A 21,253-nucleotide genomic window follows, 5' to 3' on the forward strand; every position below is an offset into this window, starting at 1 on the left:
AGCATGTGGGGCTACAGACCAGACGGACAGGCCGCTGGCGTGGGGGCGGCTTGCGTGCCCCTCCAGGATGTGTGTGCGGGAGCCGCGCAGGGCCTGTCCGTTGCGCCAGGGCCCCCTCCACAGGGCCACGGACGGCAAAGGCGCTCTACCTGTTGGACCCCGCCTGGGCGGAGGGCACGCTGGCAGGGACACAGTTGCCTTAAGTGGTGGCGAGCAGCCAGGCGGTTGCTTAGTGCCAGAGAGAGGCTCGTGTTGAGCTTTCTGCTCCAGGAATGTACTTTGGCCGGGATGTGTGTGTGTGTGTCGTGCATGTGAATGTGCAGGTGGAGGGCAGAGAGCCCGGGCGCCCCATTGCCTGGCCTCTCACCTCCCTGCCTGAGAGGAGAAGTGTCCTTGGCCCATCCTGGTCGCACTTGTGGCGGAGCTAAAATTTATCCTTAAAAAACCGAAATGAAAATGGAAGAGCATGAAAGTGGGGTGGGGTGGATGGGGTGGGGAGGGGAGGGGAGGGGAGGGGAGGGGAGGGCAAAAGGCAGCCCCAGGGCACACGTGAGAAGTCCAGCCATGCCCAAGAAGAGCACTGCCAATCTCAGGGTTACACAGGAGCCACGGACCCAAAATCGAGGCAGAGGGGCCGGCGTTTGTTCCTTCCTTTGCTTCCTGCCACTGAAGTGTTTTTGCGGAGCGCTCACCGCACGGGCTTCGGCCCCTGTGGCAGCCGTAGGCTGGGGAGCTTTGGGGTTGCGTTCCCTGGGTCCCCCTGTTGCCCCCCTTCCTGCCCATGAGCTCATGACCCCCCACCCCCACCCCAGCTCCTGGGCCTTTTCCTGCAATCCACGGTGTCTCCCAGTGCCTCTGTCTCGGCCACCATCTTCTCTGATGTGGGCAAGGCAGCTTGGCGTTTGGACAGAGATGCTGGTAGCCCATCAGCAGAAGAGGCAGCAGCCCTTGGGGTGGCCCAGCTGGACAGCTGGACTGGGGGGGGGGGAAGCTGCCCATGACTGATCAGACGCTGCCTCGAAAGGAAGTGGCAGCTGCCCTCGGCACGGGCGGGCCATGCCCCTGGCCCTGGCCGGGTTGGCCTGCCCCGGGCACGAGGCCAGAGCAACAGTTATGCCAGGGCCTGGCCCTCTCTGGGCCTTCTGCCCAGCTTCCTCCGGGGGCCACAGATGCTCCTCAGGACCCCCCACCCACCCCATAAATGCACCTTATTGCTGCCTCGAGCTGCAAACTGTGACTCCGAGGAGGTTGAGGCGGCAGCCGCCATGCCTCTGCACTGTCCTGTGTCTTCCAGCGGCTGCGATGACCTCACGCTCCGAGTGCAGGTACCTCTGCGAACGCCAGTCCACTCTCAAACGCGCACAGTGTCTTTTTAACTTCCTCAGTAGATTTATTGATCATGACACTTTATGTAAGTCTTCTAAATGTCTGGAATAAAATTCAGTGCATCTAAGCCACACGTCTGTTTTCTTGTGACTGTGTGTGTGTATGTGTGTGGTGGTGGTGTGGTTTTCCCCACGTTCATAATGTTGAGATCCCTGCTGGATCAGACAAGGCGGGCCCACTCCAGCCTAGCATCCTGTTGCCAGCAGTGGACAGCCAGGGGCATTTAGGGAGCCCCTAAGCGGAATGCCTCCCACCACCTCTGCTGTTGCTGCCGCCAACATGGAGGCTTCCTTGCATTATTGTGGCTCCTAGCCATTGGTGAGAGCCGTGGATCCTCCGTGGCTTTGTCTAACCTGCCTTTCATGCCATGCAAGGCCGTGGCCACTTCCACATCTTGTGGCAACAACCTTTAAACCTGGGGGGCTGCTCCTTCCTCCCAAGATGTCTCCAGGCCTGCCTGTGCCGCAGAAGGGGCGGCACCTGGCTGCAATGGCCGCAGGGCAGGAAGAAGATCTCCGTTGCTCGCTAGTCCCCAGCGGCTGACAGGAGGGGGGGCGGCCTTCTAAGAAGAGTCCTGCTGGCTCAGGCCAAAGTGGGGCTACCTTGACCCAGCATCTTGTTCCCAGCCGTGGCTGGCCAGGTGCCCCCAGGACAGCCCTCGCTGGGTGTCCGTGCCACCGCTTTGCCCCAGGGCTTGTCTCACATCCTGTGATAGACCGATCCCCTGGGAGGGCTCCAGGGGATGTGGCTGCACCACAGACACTCCTGGGCGCAAGAACCGTTTTGGGGTGGGTGGGTGGGGGAAGAAGAGGCAGCAGAGGAAGGGTGGTTCAAAGGCCGTTGCCTGGCTGCTTGCGCATTGCCTGCTCAACCAGAGCGGGGCAGGACGGGTGCTCCTGTACCCTTCCGTGGGGCTGGCGCAGGAGGACGGCCTGGGATTCTGCTGCATGGTGTGTATGTGTGTGAGGGGGCATGTGGGGGGGGGGGCGGGACACACGTCAGATTTCCTGCCCCAAGTGCCAACTGTCTTGGAAGTCAGCCTTGTCCGTGGACCTTTTTAAAAGCAGAAGGGTTGGACTGGGGAGGCCCGTCCAGGACAGCCATCATGAACTAGCACTGGTTGACTTCAGGGGTTGTTTTTTTAAAAAAATTCCTAGCCTGCCCTATCTGCTGGACTTGAGGAGGGTAACCCCTAAGATGTGCACCGACCACAAGATGTAACGTGGACCCTGGTTTGGTGTTTCAGGAGATGGCTTGGTTCTGCCCATCACGTCGACAAGTCAAGGTTTAGAAATCCAAGATGTTCTGCCTTCCTTTGACTTTCAGGGCGGGTTTGTTTTAACTGCTGTAATGTTTTTCTGTTTGTCGGAAGTGGATAAAATTTCAGGTATATCTGCCAGATTTTTTGGCGGATGGTGGGGAGGTACAGCGGGTTGTTTGTTTGTTTTTTGCTATGCCCCTTTATGTTTTGTGTTGGGGGGGGGCGTTAAAAAAGAAGGAAACTGCCAGTAACTTTTGCATTCTTAGTAGAATTGGATGAAATCTGCAAGGATAGTTGCCTCTTCTCTGAGGGGATCAAGCCGGCCATCTTTCAGAAAAAACAGCTTCAAGAAGATTTGTGCAAGAACATCCTTGGCATTTTGACAGTATCCCAAAATGGACGTGGCCCATCCCAATAGGTTCCCTGTGGACCATTCTGAAAATGGCGGAGAGCCTAGAGGGAGCCCCAAGTAAGAAAAGGGAAACGTTTCAGAAGGATGTAGGGGAGGCCTCAGATGTGGAGGTTGAGTCAGAGTGAGGGGTTTGCTTCCTCTTCTCTCTCTCTCTCTCCCTCCCCCCCCCCATGCTATGTTTGGGGCCATTTGTATGAAAGCGGCCCACCTCCTACAGGTGTCTCCAGGCAAGAAACCTGCAAGCTTTCAGAAAGCTAGGTGCAAGCGCTGGGGAATTATTGTGACTGAAAAGCAGTTTCAGTCTTTTTTCATACTAAAGCCTGGTGGTGGAAGAATCTCCATCTCAAATCTTGATTCTTACCTTCTCCAAAAACACAGTGATAGGGGAATCCTTGATAAGATGTGCCCTAGGATTAGCAGGTAGACCTGTCAGTCGCTCAACCCCCTCCCCTGACCCGGGTTTAGAAAAACGAAAGCAACAGAGGCCATCACTGGATAAGTGCTGTCTTGCCTTTTGAAGCCAACCTGCGGGTGAAGCCTTCAGTTCTGGCCCCCTTGGAGGGAAGTCCATTTCCGCTTGGGAAGAGCCAGAAACCGTCCAAAGGGTCCCTATTTGGCTCGGGCTGTGGGCTTTGGCTAAATCCAGTGCACTTCCCTAGTAACCAGGATTGAAATACATGGACACAAGAGCGGTGGGGGTGGGGGTGGGGGTGGCTACTATTATTATCTTCCACCTTTTCCCCAGTACTGGGACTCAAGGTGGCTTACAAGGTTAAAACATGCACCATTAAAACATATAAATATGAATTTACAAAAGTTGTAATAGAATTAAATTCACACTAAAATTAAAAACATTTTAAAAAATTTAAAAACGGCAACAAAGTAAATAAAAATAAAATAAAATCCAATACATCAACACAGGTCCAGAGTAGTTCCAAAAGCCTGCTGGAACAAAAAAAAAGTTTTTGCCTGCCTCCGAATGTGTAGCACAGAGGGAGCCAGCCTGGCCTCCCTGGGATGGGAGTTCTAGAGCCTTGGAGCAGCCACCGAGAAGGCCCTCTCCTGTGTACCCATCAGGCTTGCCTCGGATGTTGGTGGGACTGAGAGAAAGGCCTCCCCAGAAGATCTCAGGGCACGGGCAGGCTCATAAGGGAGAATACGGTCTTTCAGATAACCTGGACCCGAGCTGCAGAGGGCTTTATAGGTGATAACCAGCACTTTGAATTGTACCCGGAAACAGACTGGAAGCCAGTGGAGCTGTTTTAACAGGGGAGTTGTCTGCTCCCTGTAACCAATCTGGCTGCAGCTCTTTGAACCAGCTGGAGTTTCCGAACGCTGTTCAAAGGCAGCCCCACGTAGAGCGCGTTACAGTAATCCAGTCGGGATGTAACTAAGGCATGTGTCACCGTGGCCAGGTCCGACATCTCTAGGAACGGGTGCAGCTGGCGCACTAGCTTTAACTGTGCAAATGCACTCCTGGACACTGCTGAAACCTTGGCATCCAGGCTCAGGGCTGAATCCAGAAGCACACCCAAACTGCAAACCTGTGTGTCCAGGGGGAGTGTAACCCCATCCGGCACAAGCTGAATCCCTATTCCCTGATCTGCCTTTCGACTGACCAGGAGCACCTCTGTCTTGTCTGGATTCAGCTTCAATTTGTTTGCCCTCATCCAGTCCATTACTGCTGACAGACACCGGTTTAGCACCGAAACAGCTTCCTTGGAATTGGGTGGAAAGAAGTATTGCTGGGTGTCATCAGCGTACTGGTGGCACGGCACCCCAAAACTCCGGACAACCTCTCCCAATGGTTTCATGCATATGTTAAATAGCATGGGGGAACCCTGAGGGCTCCACAGGCCAACAGATGAGGAGATGGACAAAATCCCCCCAGCACCACCTTCTGGGTCCACCCCTCCAGGTAGGAATGGAGCCACTGTAAAACAGTGCCTCCAAGTCCCATCCCAGCAAGGTGGCCGAGAAGGATACCGTGGCTGATGGTATCGAACGCCGCTGAGAGGTCCAGCAGAAGCAACAGGGACACGCTCCCCCTGTCCAGTTCCTGGCGTAGGTCATCCAGCAAGCTACACAAAGAAGACAAACACTCCGCTGAAGTGGGAGAAAAACTTTATTTCTCAGGCCACTCAGGAGTGGCCATGTCGGTGACTCTGAGCCCATGCCATTGACCGCTGAGCAGGGGCTGTCCCACACTGCTGGGCCCCAGGAACAGCCCCCTGGTCTGCCCAGCCAAAGGGGGAGTTCCACTCTGCGGTTCCCATGTCACTCCGCTCTGAACGGTTGAGATGTTCTGTGTTAATCTTTGAGCTCATTTTGGCTCACCCAGCAGCCCAGCCTGTAACCCAATAACACTCACCTTAAAAGGATTCCCCCTGAAGTAATTCCGCCCCCTTCCCCGGGCAATTAAAAAGGTAATTATTGCCCAGATTTGGGTGCGTGGGTGTGTGGGTGTGCTGTGTAGCATGCTTGGTTTAAGGGTAATTGGCAGAACTGTGGGGGTGAAATACTCACAGGAATGTCTTGCAGGTCCCATGAACGAAGATGGGGCCATCTCCAACGGGCTGCGTGGGACCCATCCCGCTGCCTCCATTTAAGGGCACAAGGAAAGCCTGGCTGCCTCAGGCCCAAAGTCCACCTCTGTTGGCGCTGCGTCTTCCACTGTGGCAGCCATGGAAGCTCACGAGGAGGCCACGGATGGGATTCTGTTCGTGGCTGTCCCCCTGTTTGGGGTTTGCAGGGTCTCTTCCCGCCTCTGTACACAGTGAACAGCTGCCACAAACCATCTTCCCCTCCTCCCTGATGGCTTCTAACTAGGGGTGTGCATGGACCCCCGATCCTCTTTGCGCCCGATCCACAAATTGCGGATCGGGCCTGCTCCGCCCCGCCTCGATCCACCTGGGGGCCACTCCGCTCCGCTGCGGAGCTCCAGCTCCGAATCGGAGCTCCGCAGTGGTGGGGAGTGGTGTCAGCAAAGGCCCCCCTCCCTCCTCCCCCTTACCTGTGTCCGTCCACGGTCACGCGGCTGCTTCAACTGAGCCCGAGGATTCAACCAGGAAAACTAGGCCTGAGTCCTCGGGCTCAATTGAAGCAGCCGCGGGACCGCGGACGGACGCAGGTAAGGGAGAGGAGGGAGGCGGGGTTTACCTGGTCCTGCCGCCGTCGCTACATGGGCGGCAGTGACAGCGGCAGGGCCAAGTAAACCCCACTTACCTTTTTTGCGGAGCTCCGGATCGAGGCGAAGGATCTGCCTTCACCTCGATCCGATCCGCAATGCTCCGCGGCTCCCCTGATCCTCTTTGCCTCTGCCTTAAGGAGAGGTGAAGCCCTCTGATCCGCTCCTGCTTCTCTGGTCTGAGGAGAAACGGAGCACATCCCTATTTCTAGCTCTCTTCACTGCCATCCAAGTTCCCCATCAAACACACCTTGTGCTGATTAGCACTTATTATTATTATTATTATTATTATTATTATTATTATTATTATTATTATTTTACATTTATATACCATCCCATTTCTGAAGCTCTCTGGGCAGTTTACAAAGATTAAAACACTGAATATTAAAAACCAATATACAACATTTAAAACCATAAAAAGCATAAAAAATGATTACATACAATATCCATTTAAAACAACTATTCTGGGTCAGTTAAAACTCAACATATGCTGTTAAATGACTGGAAGAAGAGAAAAGTCTTGGCCTGGTGCTGAAAAGATAACAATATTGGCGCCAGGTGAGCCTCGTCGGGGAGATTGTTCCATAATTGGGGGGCCACCACTGAAAAGGCCCTCTCCCTTGTTGCCATCCTCCGAGCTTCCCTTGGAGTAGGCACCCCGAGGAGCTTAGATATTGAGCATAGTGTACGGGTAGGTTCATGTCGGGAGAGGCGTTCTGTCAAGTATTGTGGTCCTGAGCCACGTGAGGCTTTATAGGTTAAAACCAGCACCTTGAATCAGGCTCAGAAATGTACACGCAGCCAATGCAAGTGGGCCAGAGTGGGTCTTATTTGTTTGAACCTTCTGGTTCCAGTTATCAATCTGGCTGCTGCATTTTGCGCAAGCTGCAGTTTCTGAACCGTCTTCAAAGGCAGCCCCACGCAGAGCGCATTGCAGTACTCTAACTCGGAGGTGACCAGAGCATGGACAACTGAATCCAGGCTATTTCTGTCCAGATAGGGGCGTAGCTGGGCCACCAACCAGAGTTGGTAGAAGGCCCTCCGTGCCACCAAGGCCACCTGAGCCTCAAGGGACAGAGACGGCTCCAGGAGAACCCACAAGGGGCTCCCTTGAACCCACAAGGGGTGGAGTCTCCAACGCGCCCCTGTTCGCTCTGGCCACCTGCTCTGCCTTGTGTGGCGTTTGCCGGCTCGCGCCTCCCTGCTGTGACCCTCTGGGGCTTTTCCTCACCCCGCTGTGAGGGAGGCCAGCTCATGCCACTCCAGGGCTCCCTTCGCGGGGCTTAAATTCCCAGGCGCAAAGAGGTTTGCCTCATATCAGTCATCCTGTGGCACTTACAGATGCGCTTTGAAACAGCTCCCGCCCGGACATTCAATCCCTGCGCAGGTGTGAAGCCCTCCTCAATAGTAAACCCCTCTGCATACCTGCCATACCTGGGAAGGGCCAGCTGTTCCTCTGGCAGCGAGGAGGCCTCTCGGCGGGCTTCCGTTGCTGCTTGATGCCTGTCAGGCGCACTCAAGGGCCTTGGAAGGGGAGGGGGCAGCCGGGGGAGGGGGCTGCGATCCCCGCTTGGTGGGGGTGGGGTGGGGAGCTGGGCTCACGAGAGCGCTCTCTTGCCACCACCAGCATCTTCCCCAGGCACAGCGGAGGGGACACGGAGGAGCTCTTCAGAAAGCCCGGGGGGGGGCAGGGGAACCAAGCTCCCCCCTCCCCGCTCCCGCCCAAAGTGTTGCAGGGCTCTACTATGGTCAGAGGTGGCAAAGCAAAGGCAGGCCACTGCTTTTAGGTGGATTCCTCGAGGGTCAGATGTTCCAGCTCCAGGACCAGCATCCCTCGCCCAGGACCAGCAGCAGGTGGGGGCCCGTGCTCTCAGGCCGGCCGGCCGCGTCTTGGCTGCCTCCTGCTCCAATGTGCCCCTCTCTCTGCTCTTGCTGGGCACCCACTTCCCGGTTTGTGGGGTGATCCACGGTGGGAGGGAGGCAGGCTGCCGTTGGTTTGGCAGGGGATCAGGCTAGACTCGGGGCCTCTCCTGGCTCTGGGCTGAACGGATCCTGAAGTTGCCTTACAAAATGCCCTGGCCTCCCACCCCCACCCCAGCTGATGTCCCCCCCTTCCCCAGGGTTCTCCCAGGGGCTCTGTGCCACCCTACACAGGAGCAGACGTCAGCGTTGGGGTCTCTGCCTGCCTGGTGGGTTCCATGACTTCACCTGGGCGCTGCAGCCCCCTCACCTGGGAGAGGCCTCCGGGGCCATCTCAAGCCATTCAGTGCAACCTCTGGGGCCACCTTGAGCAACGCAGAGAAGAGGTGGCCTATAAACCAATCAAGTGGCTCTCGCTTTGCTTCTGGTCAAGCAGAGCAGGGCGGTGCCTCTTCCTGGGCCCGTTTCCTCAAAAAGAAACCATCTTCCCCATCACTGACCTCTGCCCTTGGAGCCAAGCCGCAATGGCCCAGCTGTCAGCACGTCTGGAGGGCACCCGGTTGGGGAAGGCTGCCCTTAGCGCTAACGGGCATACCTGCCAATGGCCCACCGCCTCCACCTTTTCCTCCTCAGTCCTGGAGCACAGCACCCAGGGGTGCTGGTTTTGTTCGCTTGCTCTAAGGCAGCATTCTTGACAGCAGAGACCAATTAAGCAATAGTGCCACCTGCTGATCATCAGCGAATTACACCCACTGGGCATTTCAATACATTTCATGCTGTTCAATTAAAACTTAACAACTTTGAATGAAGCTAAGGAGCTCCTGGTGTGTCGTGTTTAACTTTCTGGAGGATGCATCAATTTCAGCTCCTAGAACTTCGGTGGCTGCTGCCCAGACATCACAGAGGCAAGAAGCAAAACCAGCTAAAGCACTGGAGAAAAGGATGCCTTCATTAGTATCTCTGGTGCTGGGCAAAGCCCATCCTGTTCTCATCCGGTTTTAATGCCATTTCATTCATAGAATTACAGAATAGCAGAGTTGGAAGGGGCCTACAAGGCCATCGAGTCCAACCCCCTACTCAATGCAGGAATCCACCCTAAAGCATCCCTGACAGAGGGTTGTCCAGCTGCCTCTTGAAGGCCTCTAGTGTGGGAGAGGCCACAACCTCACCAGGCAACTGGTTCCATTGTCGTACTGCTCTAACAGTCAGGAAGTTTTTCCTGATGTCCAGCTGAAATCCGGCTTCCTTTAACTTGAGCCCGTTATTCCGTGTCCTGCACTCTGGGAGGATCGAGAAGAGATCCTGGCCCTCCTCTGTGTGACAACCTTTCAAGTATTTGAAGAGACATGCTCTCATGTCTCCCCTCAATCTTCTCTTCTCCAGGCTAAACCTGCCCAGTTCTTTCAGCCTCTCTTCATAGGGCTTTGCTTCCAGACCCCCTGATCATTCTGGTTGCCCTCCTCTGAACACGCTCCAGCTTGTCTGCATCATTGTTCTTACAGTTCCAGTCTTTCCCCCTGAATTAGAAGTGAGTTAATTTAGCTATTTTAATGTTGTTGTTTTGTTTTGAATATTTTCTGTTCTCAGTCAGTTTGAGGCTCCAGCAATAAGACTTTGGAGGGGGGCTGCTGGTCGGGGGGGGGTAATAATGGGTTGAATAATCGTTAGCCCCACAACAGTCTTATTTCTGGTGGGGCATACCGTGCTCCAAGTGACCTTGGTCCAGCAGTGTAGCTGGGCAGTCCAGTCTGAAGCCACAGAGTTCTTCCTCAAGAAGTACCTCAGGCCCTCCAATGGCCTAGCAAAACCACTTCCTCCGCGACCTCCTTCCCCAATCACTGCTGTCCCAGTCCCTGTGCCTTCAGTATAAGGTCCGTTGAGCTCCAGAATAACCCACCTTTACAATCTGCCTCTCTAGGTCAAAAGCAAAATAATAGCTGGTGCCCAGAAACAGGGGTTGTTCGTTCTCATCTGAATAGAGGCCTTGGGGGAATTATCTGTGTCACCCTCTTCTAAAAGCATGCCCGGGTGTGTGGGTGTGTGATTCCTCTGTTATACAGTTCCTGCAAACAAGTGTCTTCTCCAGCATCAGCGCTTGCTACAATACTGCAATGCATTTCAAACCCATGTTGCTTTTATTACTGCACAGTAACACACACTACAGTTCTTCGCTATCTACGACACAGGGGATATGTACACAAGTCACACCAAACGCAGAGACACAAAAGAATAAATTAAAATAAATGTGTTCTTTTTTGTTGCTGTTAAAAATAATAATAATAATAATAATAGTCCGACCGAAGCCCAACAAAGACAAGAGAAGTGTGTAGCAGGGTTTGGGTCTTGGTTGATCCATTTATTTGCTCGAATGTCTGATGGGCGGCTTCCCACTGGGAAAAGAGGGGGCGGCCCCCCTCCTTTTCCTGGAGTCCACAGCCTTCCCTGTCCTCAGCCAAGTGCATCACTGTTCCCACAGGCTGCCCCACGGGCTGGAGAGCTGGCGGGAGCGCTGGGGAGAAGGCCTTCCCTAGGCCTTGCATCCCCTCTGTGTGCCTATGGAGAAGAGCCCAGCAGTGGCCACGGCCACGGACGGACGGCTGCTCTGTCCTCATCCAGCCTCCAGAGTTTGTTCCCCTCCCCCTTCCCACGTGGCCCTTGCAGGGACCGGCTTGCCAGCCGCCTCTTTCTAGTCATTGGAAGTAACGTCAATGTCTTCGCCATTTGACTGCTTGGTGGCGATCCGCCATCGGTTGATATGGTGGGACCCTTTCTTCTTCTGGTCCGACTCGGGTCCTTCCTCTTCCAACTTCTGCCTCTTATATTTGGTCCTCCTGTTTTGGAACCAGACCTTCACCTAGACAAGACAGAAAAAGAGGGTCACACAAACCCAAAAACCTTTCTCTGGGAAATAGAGAGTGGTTTAAGGCAAATGGTCTTGGAATATTTCCAAGCAGTTGAAAAGGGGTTCTACTGTGCTCATTTATTTTAAGTAGAACCCGTTTTAAACTTTCTCTGTCCCTGAACTTGAGCACAAGGGACTAGATGGGTTCCATTTATTTACTGGCACAAATATTTACTCCACCCCATCCTGGGGGATCAAAGCAAATCACATTAACTTACAATCATATACCTCAAAGGTTCAAATAAGTCAACCAAAACATTGAATCATATACAAAATTAAAACTCCACCCATTTAAAAAGGCAGTAGAGCAATTTTTAAACTGAATTCTGCAGATGAAACCCAACAGCTGCTGTAGACTATCCATTTCAGATGGAGACACCCCTTTGGGACAAAGATCTCTGAATAGACATTGTCAAAGAACATACAGAAAAGAGGCAGCTGATCACAAAGACTAAGGCCTTAGCTAGACCTGAGGTTTATCCCGGGATCGTCCCAAGGTCATCCCTGTGCATCTAAATGACACACAGGGGATCCCGGGAGCAGGCAGGGATGACCCTGGGATAAACCTTATGTCTAGCTAAGGCCTAAGGAATCATAGGAGAAATGGCACCGGGGGTGGGGGGGAGAGGGAGAGGAGGCTGGTGGGTACAATTTCAGTGGGGCTGTGAATCCATTCAGAATGGATTTATAGCCCCATCAAAATTGGAGCCACCAGCCACCACTCTATATACAGTAGGTATTTATTTGCTAAAATGGAACCATTTGAGGCTCTGGCACTAATAGAGAATCTAAAAATGTGGACATATCAGAAACATGGTGGAGCAATGACCACCAATGGTATTTGGATACCCTGGATATAAAATCTGTAGGAAGGGCAGAGTTGGTAGTGCTGAGTCCAACTACGTCAAAATCTTAAGAGAAGCAAATGACAGTTATCCACAGAATCACTCGCCAGAGAGTAGAAATGTCAGGCAAACAAAGTAATACAGAACAAGGATCACACCAGGTTATATTAAATAATAAAAAACGAACATGGGAATCCTCATCTCCAGGCAAAGTCTGTCTGCCATAAATAGAAAGATTCAAAGTTGCTAGACTGAGAGCCCCCTTATACATGGAAGAACTGCTTCCCCCCACACCTCAAAATGCGCTCACATCCTGCTTCCCCCCCCCCCCCATTCCAAGGGCCCGCAGTGATGGGGGAAGCCGCATCTGCCCAAATGATCCTCCCTTTCATGCAGCTCCTAAAGGGACCGGGCCTTCCTCAGGCCTCAGTCTTGCAGCCCTAAAGCTAAAGATGCCCAATGGGCAGCCAGCGTAGTCAATGCAGCGTACAGCTGCTCTGAAAAGGGCAAATTCCATGTTAGGCATAATTAGGAAAGGCACCAAAAATAAAACTGCCAAAACTATGGTGAGACTGCGGATAGTTCTGCTCACTGAACCTTAAAAAGGATTTGGGGAGTTGGAAAAATTGCAGAAAAGGGGGGACTAAAATGACGAAAGAGCCGAAGCAAGGCCCCTATGAGGAAAGGCTGTAATGTCTGGAATTGTTTAGCCTAGAGAAAAGGTGAGTGAGGAGGGACATGACAGAGATGTACAAAATTGTGCATAGTGTGGAGAAAGTGGAGAAAGAGACATTTCCCCCCTCCCCTTGCTCATAATAACGTAACTGGGGTCATTCTCCCATGAAGCTGATTGATGGGAGATTCCAGAGAGTTGAAAGGAAGGACTTCTTCCTACAGTGCATAAAGACATAGTGAGGGCCACCAATTTGGATGGCTTTAAACGGGGGTTAGACAAATTCACGGCTATCAGTGGCTACTAGTCCTGATGGCTATATGCTAGCTCCAGAGCCAGAGGCAGTAAGCCTGTGTACACCGGATGCTGGAAAACATGGGTGGGTGGGAGGGAGGGAGGGGGGATCCTGCATTCATGTTCTACTTGTGAGCTTCCCAGTGGTTGGCTGCTGTGTGAACAGAATACTGGACGAGATGGACCCTTGGGCCTCAGCTAGGCGAGGGGTTAGGAGGGCGACGATCTCACGATTTTATGATCACGAGATTGTTGCCTTGGTATACACGTGGCGCGCGACTTCGTGGCTGCCATTTTGGATTTTGAAAGGAAAATGAGTGCAGGAGCGCTTGTCTGAAAAATGTAAGTTTAAAAAAAACCTTGGCCCCCACACCACCCCTGATGGGCACAGAGCTCCTGAAGAGCTCTGTGCCCCATGCCTGGGTCCCGGCTCCTCACGGTTACTTGCGAGGAGTCGGGACAAATCATCATGCCCACCCACATGTTCCGCGGTTTCGGGATCATCTCGAGACCATGGAAAAAGCGGGCTAGAAGTGTAGGGCTATATCCCGGGGAAAGGGAGGGATGGTCCCTCCCTGCTCCCGGGATCCCCTATGTGTCATGTGGATGCATGCACAGGGACGAGCCCGAGGCAATCCCTGGGACATCGCCTCGTCTAGCTATACCCTTGGTCTAATCCAGCCTCTGGGTTCTTCTTATAGAATCATAGAATAGCAGAGTGGGAAGGGGCCTACAAGGCCATCGAGTCCAACCCCCTGCTCAAGGCAGGAATCCACCCTAAAGCATCCCTGACAGATGCTTGTCCAGCCGCCTCTTGAATGCCTCTAGTGTGGGAGAGCCCACCACCTCCCTAGGTCACTGGTTCCATTGTCGTACTGCTCTAACAGTCAGGAAGTTTTTCCTGATGTCCAGCTGGAATCTGGCTTCCTTTAACTTGAGCCCGTTATTCCGTGTCCTGCACTCTGGGAGGATCGAGAAGAGATCCTGGCCCTTCTCTGTGTGACAACCTTTCAAGTATTTGAAGAGACATGCTCTCATGTCTCCCCTCAGTCTTCTCTTCTCCAGGCTAAACATGCCCAGTTCTTTCAGTCTCTCTTCATAGGGCTTTGTTTCCAGACCCCTGACCAACCTGGTTGCCCTCCTCTGAACACGCTCCAGCTTGTCTGCGTCCTTCTTGAACTGTGGAGCCCAGAACTGGACGCAATACTCTCGATGGTCAGTCATTGCTTGCTGTGGCTACATTGGTGCTCCCCATAGTAAGCACAAAGGCAGGTGCCAGAACACCTGGTTGGCAAAACACATTAGAGGTACCCCATTCATTTCCACAACACCAGTGCAATGTCCTCATAGCCATGGGCAACAGTTGCCCCACAAGGCTGAAGTGGCCCTCAAGACATCCACATCCTAAGATGGAACCAAACACACCTGGGACCCTTTGTTACCCTCAGGTGACCAAACCACAAAAAGAGCAGCAGCCGGACATTGCTGCTACTTAGTGGATCATTGCAGGTCCTAAACCAGAAACCCCATCGGCTCTTCTGGAAACTATGCTCTGACGCCTCAGGGCGGCTGGCATCACATGTGTTCCAAACAAGGAGGAACGCTTAGAAAAACATCAGGTTAGAATTCTGTACGATGCAGAGCAAGTAGAGAAAGTAGAGAGAAGTGTTCTCTCTCCAGATGCTAGAACTTGGGATCATCCAAGGAAACTGATTGCTAGGAGATGGAGGCCAGACAAAGTCCTACTTTGCACTACTACAAACGAGAAGGATCTTGGAATTGTTGTAGATCACAAGCTGAATATGAGCCAACAGTGCGATATGGCTGCAAGAAAGGCAAATGCTATTTTGGGCTGCATTAATAGAAGTATAGCTTCCAAATCACGTGAGGTACTGGTTCCTCTCTATTGGCCCTGGTTAGGCCTCATCTAGAGTATTGGGTCCAGTTCTGGGCTCCACAATTCAAGAAGGACGCAGACAAGCTGGAGCGTGTTCAGAGGAGGGCAACCAGGATGATCAGGGGTCTGGAAACAAAGCCCTATGAAGAGAGACTGAAAGAACTGGGCCTGTTTAGCCTGGAGAAGAGAAGATTGAGGGGAGACATGACAGCACTCTTCAAATACTTAAAATGTTGTCACCCAGAGGAGGGCCAGGACCTCTTCTCAATCCTCCCAGAGTGCAGGACACGGAATAACGAGCTCAAGTTAAAGGAAGCCAGATTCCAGATGGACATCAGGAAAAACTTCCTGACTGTTAGAGCAGTACGACAATGGAACCAGTTACCTAGGGAGGTTGTGGGCTCTCCCACACTAGAGGCCTTCAAGAGGCAGCTGGACAACCACCTGTCAGGGATGCTTTAGGGTGGATTCCTGCATTGAGCAGGGGGTTGGACTCGATGGCCTTGTAGGCCCCTTCCAACTCTGCTATTCTATGATTCTGTGACTATTTACCGAACTCACTTCTTCAAGATCTGGTGACGGCTCTGTCTGAGATGGCTTCCGAAGGGAGTTATGTAAAATGAGGAGCAGGGGATTATTTTGCCATGGACATTCGTTTGGAAAATGCCCTCAAGTCCCCTTGATGGATTCCTGGAGGCTTCTGGCTGGCCACAGTGGGAACCAGAAGCTAGATGAGGCAACGCTTTGGCGTGGCCTCCCAGGGCTCTTTTCATGTACGTATCAACATATCCAAAGAAAACAAAAACCCATTAGCCACAAGTAATACATTACATTATTTACCTATAAACCAGAGGTGAAATTTTATCTATAAGTTACTGCCGCCTTCTGCAGCCTGGTTACCTCCCGTTGTGCTGGGCTGCAACTCCCACAATTCCCAGTCAGGACGGCCAGGGGGAATTACTTCGTTAATGCAGTTAGTTCCCACCTTTTTTCCTCTTGGGAGGAACCCAAGGCAGCATTCATTACCCTCCTCCTCCTCTCCATTTTCTCTTCACAACAACCCTGTGAGGCAGGTTAGGCTGAGAGTCAGTGACCCAGTGAGCTTCATGGCCATGTGTGGACTTGAATCCGGCTTCCCCAGTCTCAGTCCAGCACTCTCACCGTAAACCAATCCAGTGCATCTGGGGGGCACCAGGTTGGGGAAGGCTGAGTGAACAGGTGTTTCAAATCAAAGTCTGGCCTGGCTTTGTGTGTTCTCCTAGCAAAACAGGCCCCCTGGGGAACCTGGGGAGGTCACCCGTGCGAGTCCCGCTGGGATGGGTTTTCGCATCTCGTCACCCATTCATTTCAATGGGGCATGTGCAGGAGAACTTCCCGCTGGATGGTGCCACACTGTCCTCTTTTTATGACCAAGTCAGGCATCCTAGGGTTTAATGCTGTTTTGTGGGGACGGTGGGGCCTGGCAGAGAAGTGACCCCATTTGCTCTTTATTGTAATTTCTTAACAACTCCTACAGTTCATTGAATAATCTGTCGCACCTTCTGGCTCACTTCTGCCCCCACCAGAAGCCCCCAACTGCTTTCTTCTCTTGGGAATCCTGTTCGTCTCTAGTTGCAGCTGCAGGAACAGTCTCCTCCCACAAACAGACCTGGAGGCTCTTCTGTGATTCTGCAGGCATGAAGGGGCCCGTAGCGCCCGATGCCAATCCCACGCCTGGCAAACCTGGAAGGGGCCTACAAGGCCATCGAGTCCAACCCCCTGCTCAATGCAGGAATGGGGAGTTTAACATCCAGAGGGAGAAGAAGTGGGTAAGAAATAAATACATTTGTTGTTGTTGTTGTTGTTGTTGTTATTTCCTTTTAATGGGAGCAGGGGAGATGATTTTTAAAGCTATTTCTAGCCCTAAGGGTTGCCTGCAGGCTGAGGCCCAGATCCAGTAATCCACAGGCTCGGCAGAGGCTCAGCCCCCACCCCACCCCCTTGCAGTTCTTGGTGAACAGTTCAGAAGAGCAAAAGTCCTTCATGGGGCTCTGTTTGATTACTTATTTATTTATTTATTTCATTTATATCCCACCTTTTTTCCTCCAAGGAACCCAAAGCGGCGCACATAATCCTCCTCCCCTCCCATTTTATCCTCACAACAACAACCCTGTGAGGAAGGCTGGGCTGAGAGTCTGTGACTGGCCCAAAGTCACCCCGTGGGTTTCCATGGCTGAGTGGGGACTAGAACCCGGGTCTCCCAACTCCCAGTCCAACACTTAGCCACTACACCGCACTGGAGATTTCTAACCTACCGACGTAACTAGCAATAAAATAATAATAATCACCATCAACAAAAGACACACGCATCAAAATCACCCAAGAGCAGCAGGCTGGAAGACTAGAAAGCACAACACCACCACCGATGCTCAGATAACCCAGCTGATAAAACAGCAATGACGCCGTTCTGTACCGAAATTCTAATCAGATCAAGGGTCACTGAAACATTAAAATACTCACGGGGTGACAGCAGAAACCGGGCAACACCAACCCAAAAGAGCCTCCCCCGCCCTCAAAACGAAGGGCCTTCAACTTTCTCTGGATTGGGACCATTGGCATGACTGAGAGGCAGGATCCCAACATCCGTGGCAGAAGAGCCCCCTGCTACTCTGCATGCAGACGGTCCCGGGTTCCGTCCCCGGCGGCAGCATCTCCAGGTAGCATTTGGAAGAAATCCTGCCTGCAACCCTGGAGAGCTGCTGCTGCCAGTCAGTGCTGACAATGCTGGGCTAGGTGGGCCAAGCAGGGCCTGAATGAGGCAGCTTTCAACGTTCCGACATCCGAGCTCTGCTTCCTCGCCTCCACAACGGCATCATTCGACAGCTCTGGCCCCCAAGGTCAGCAGCGCATGCGCTAGCGTTTGGAGGGCACACCATAAGAGGTCCAGGTGCATTTTCTCAGTAAGCCTTACAACACCCCATAAAAAGGGCCAATATTATCATCACACCCACACGCCATTGTGGGGCTGAGGCAGAGGGTCTTCTCCAAGGGTAGTGGCTGAATGCATGGCCTGAACGGAGGACTTCCCAGTTCACAGGGCTTGTAGGTTACCATAATAGCCCTGCGAGGGGGGGGGAGGGAGAGGGAGAGGTGCTGGGACTGGCCCAGGGCTCCACAGAACCCCCACTCGTGATTTGGAAGCTCTTCTCACAGACCCAGAAGCAAAAGGGGGCAGCTGTGTAGGAAATGAACTTTGCACGTGCTTCAGAACTGACCCCTACCAGCTTCTTCTAAGCCTGAGCCCCTCTGAGCCCTGGTTCACCCCAAGCCCTGCCTGAGGCTCATGAGTGGGTTTGTGCTTATGCCCTTTCCTCCCCCCCCCCCAATATTGAGCTCCCACCATCCCTGCAATTCTCCCGACAGTCTTTCCTCTGGATTGATTCCTGGCTTTGCACTTCCTCTCCAGCTGCCTCCCTAACCTTGGTCCCCAGTAGAGAAGCCGAAACGACAGGTAGGAAATCCGGAGGGGCAGGGGGGCGGGGGGAAGAGCAAGGTCCTTCCCTGCTCTTCCTTGGAAGGCATCCAGGCCTTTCCTCAGGCGAGATGCCACTTCATTTTGAAATCCAATGCTCACATCCAAAGCCCTTTTGCGAAAAGCATTTTTATCACCTGCTTCTATCGTTCTACCTTCCAAAAAGGAGCGTTTTGTGCTGAGTTGTCGGGGGGGGGCTTTCCTTTGGGGCCCTTCCTGCCGCATCAGCTCTTGGAGCTCCACGAAAGGGCCACCTTTTTAGGGCATTTACGGAGCGGTGCTGTTCCGTTGCGAATCATCGAGCAGCTTTTAAGAGTAGCCCACTTTTGCCACACAGAGGTCCTCCTCCCCCTCCTCCCCTCAGGTTTTCTGACTCATCTCCAAGTAACTGTCATGATTTCTCCTTCTCCTTCTCCTCCTCCTCCTGTGCTGTTCCTCACGTCCAAACAGCCCGCCTGTCCACCCTATCTGCAACTAAAGAACCGTGCCATTGAGAAACTGATGCAGGGAGACATGGAGGCTGAGGCGGAAGGGAAGATCCTGGCCAGCGGCCTCACAACAGCGCCCATGCTGGCATCTTGCTGAACCTTCGATGGTCCATGGAGCAGAGAGGAGGTGGACTCATCATTCTGGCCACCAAGGTGCAGCTCCCACCATCTGTTCCAAGCCCATCGGCCCACGCGTACCTGCCTTAGTCATTTGTGGCCTGTGTGTGATTAAAACACACACAAATGACTGTGTGTGTTTTAATCAGTTTTAATCATTAAAAACTGATTAAAACATACCATACATGATTAAAACATCTTTAAAACATTAAAACATCTCTAAAATATTCTAAAACTTCTCTGGATAGGCCTGCCGGAATAGATCAATCTTCATTGCTTTTTTAAATTCTAAAAGACCGTCAAGTTGACGAATTTCCTCCAGCAGACCATTCCACAGTCTGGGAGCAGCAGAAGAGAAGGTCCTCTGGGTAACAGTTGCTAATCTAGTTCTTGCTAGCTGAAGTAGATTCTTCCCAGAGGACCTGAGTGTGCGGGGCGGATGGTACGGGAGAAGGCGATCCTGCAGGTAGCCTGGACCCAAACCATGTAGGGCTTTAAAGGTAATAACCAACACTTTGTACTTCACCCGGAAACTAATCAGCAGCCAGTGAAGAGATTTTAAAATTTGTGTAATGCGGTTACCTTATTTATATCACACCTTTTTCCCAATACTGGGACCCAAGGTGGCCTTACAAATTAAAACATCTATAGTTAAAACAGATAGAAATATACAAAAATTATTAAACAAACTACAATATTAAAATATTTAAAATACAAATAATTTTTAAAGATACCCAATATACACATAACGCATAAAAAGAAGTCCAGCCTACTCCCCAAAGGCCAGGAGAAACAAAAGAGTTTTAGCCTGCCTCCAGAAGCACACCAGGGAGGGAGCCAGCCTAGCTACCCTGGGAAAGGAGCCCTGGGGCAGCCACGAAGAAGGCCCTCTCCCACGTTCCCACCAGGTGAGCCTGTGACGGTGGGCCTTAGTGGGAGAAGGGCCATGGTGAGCGCCACGTCTTCACGACAAAGCATAGGATATGGTGCAACTCAGCACACCCATCACAGCACCCCATAAACTCAGAGCCCGTAACTCAGCCCATTTTGCACACATCATGGGGCTATAAACTCTCTGGCCTCATTTCATGCATTCAAAGGAGAAAACTGCCGACAGGGAAAATTGGAGAGGGCACTTTGTGTGGAAATACACAAGTACTCCTAGGAACCTGAGCACATTGCTAACATTTCTCTTCCTAGAACTCTAGCAGGTACTTTACTTGGGACTCAAATAGCAATCCCCACTCCACTCCCAATAATTGGGGGTGTGGGGTGCAAACAAGGCAAAGGGCGCAACCATGTTGCAAGGTATATCTACTATAACTTTCTCCTAGGTGTTTGAATAATGACAGCAGGGGATCGCACCCACCAAAAGGTGCAAGCCAAGAATTACTTTGTTTCGGGAGTTTGTAAAGAAGTTAGTAGGTGCCCGGGCTCACACAGAGTGCAGAGCCAATTAACAGCTCTTGGGTTCGGCTGAGAGCCTTCAGGGCGAACAAGGGAAGAGGAAGCAATTGCCTTGCAGTCAAGTGGAGCCAAAGATGTTTCCTTTTTACCACCCAGTATCTTGTGTTGAAGAAAATTAGTATATTCAGTAGTAGTGGTGGTTTCATTCTGTTACAAGCCTGGCCTGATTTGCTCTGCTGTTTTATACTTCTGGTTGCTTAGCCAATCATAGAATCATAGAATAGTAGAGTTGGAAGGGGCCTAAAAGGCCATCGAGTCCAACCCCCTGCTCAATATCATACTTGACAGATGGTTGTGTCCAGCTGCCTCTTGAATGACTCTAGTGTGGGAGAGCCCACCACTGTCTGTTTATGGCCCGGTACAGTTTGCCAAAGCCCCTTCCCTTTCTGGATTCATCCAGCTTTATTCAGCTCTGCACCCCACCGCCCTCCCTTTCTTTTGCTATGTAGGAACACGGCGTCTTACCTGAACTGTGTGGCTCTAACGTTCTTTCCCCAACAGTCGGGAATAGTGCCTTCCACACTGAGGAAATACCTGCCCCCACTTTCAGTTAAATTCTCTGTTTAATTGATTAGTTATAATGTAATAAAAATAACAAATATTAAATAAATATTTAAATGCATGGCCTTCTCTAGATGTATGATGCCTTGAGATGTGGCAACCAGAACTGGACTCTGCATTCTAATGTGGACTTACAGAAAATGTATAAAACGGCATTAGGATTTCTGCTGTAATTGCAATTGCAGGCTGTCAAGTCTGCTTCAATTTCAACTGAAAACAAAGCAAAGCTCTTAATTGCTTTTATTCCAGTTTCTGAAGAATATGTCCAACTTCTGGAGGTTTCTGAGCATGTGAATATAATTGAAAATGCACCTTATAATTAATAAAGCAAA

Source organism: Elgaria multicarinata, chromosome 10, assembly GCF_023053635.1.
Source record: "Elgaria multicarinata webbii isolate HBS135686 ecotype San Diego chromosome 10, rElgMul1.1.pri, whole genome shotgun sequence".
In the NCBI taxonomy this organism is placed as follows: domain Eukaryota; kingdom Metazoa; phylum Chordata; class Lepidosauria; order Squamata; family Anguidae; genus Elgaria; species Elgaria multicarinata.